Raw genomic sequence first — 1,397 nt, forward strand, 5'->3', positions numbered from 1 at the left:
TATCTGTGTGTGTGTGTATAGTACGAAAGACTTGGCTCATTGATGCGGCCTCTGACATAAGTTCCTCGGGTCGGGGGTTCGAATCTCGTGGTGCGGGCTTTTCAAATCAGAATCAAACACACTGGATTTTCACCTATATAGGGGAATCGATATTTGGTGCCCACTGGAACAAATATCAATTTCACCTTTTTTATTTTTTAAAAAAAATCTTATATATATATATATATATATATATAATTCTTTCAATGCCTTTCTTAAACATGCCAGAAACTTTTATTTGCTCTAACAATTATCCGTTTGATAATTTTTCACTTAAAAACATTTAGCTTAGACGTAACTAAGTAAATGCAGGGTTGCCGAAAGATGGAAAATGAAGCGGGATCGTTGGGATGGAAGCGGAGGCGGCTAATGAAGGCCAAAGGCAGGGCCAGTGGAATGTGAAGTGACCGAAATTTGGGATTGACATTGATGAGGCCAGCCAAAAAATCATGAATTTGAACGCATGGATGGGCCTATTTTCATAATTTTTAATGCCAACTAGCAAGCAATTGGTTGAGAATTTGAATGGAGCAAACAGTAATTAAAAGTAATACTTAACATTTTTTTTTTTTTTGAGTGAATTTGGAAGGCCAAAAGACAAGAAATATGAAAAGTTTTTTTTTTTAATGACTCTAATTAATTTTATCATGAATGTGAGGGGGTTTTTCAGCCTATAAATAGGTCAAGGAGAGGAGAAAAAAAAAATGTGGAGTCCCCATCCCTACCTAGAAGGTGATCTGGGATTTCCCAAAAGAAGAAAGTCATCCCCGTCCTGCGTAGCAGGCAAGCAACGGGATCTTCTTTTGCGTTGCGGTGAAGATGAATAGTTGCGGCGGCGAGGCAGAGAAGTTGCGACGAAACAAAGAGTTGCGGCGAAGCGGAACGTTGTGGCGACAAAGAGTTGCGGTGTAGATTTGCGGCGAAGTGTTGCGGCGAAGATTTACAGCGAAGAGTTGCGGCAAAGTGTTGCGGTGCAGATTTGCGGTGCGGATTTGCGGCGAAGTTTTGCGGCGAAGAGTTGCGGTGTAGATTTGCAGCGAAGTCTTGCGGCGAAGATTTGCGGCGAAGAGTTGCGGCGAAGAGGAAAGTCGTCCCCGTCCTGCGTAGCAGGCAAGCAACAGGATCTTCTTTCTTGTTGTGGTGAAGCGGAACGTTGCGGTGCAGAGTTCCGGCGAAGAGTTGCAGCAAAGTGTTGCGGTGAAGAGGAAAGTCGTCCCCGTCCTGCGTAGCAGGCAAGCAACGGGATCTTCTTTCTCGTTGCGGCGAAGCGGAACGTTGCGGTGCAGAGTTCCGACGAAGAGTTGCAGCAAAGTGTTGCGGTGAAGAGGAAAGTCGTCCCCGTCCTGCGTAGCAGGCAA

The sequence above is a fragment of the Phalaenopsis equestris genome, unplaced genomic scaffold, assembly GCF_001263595.1.
Source record: "Phalaenopsis equestris unplaced genomic scaffold, ASM126359v1 Scaffold000488, whole genome shotgun sequence".
In the NCBI taxonomy this organism is placed as follows: domain Eukaryota; kingdom Viridiplantae; phylum Streptophyta; class Magnoliopsida; order Asparagales; family Orchidaceae; genus Phalaenopsis; species Phalaenopsis equestris.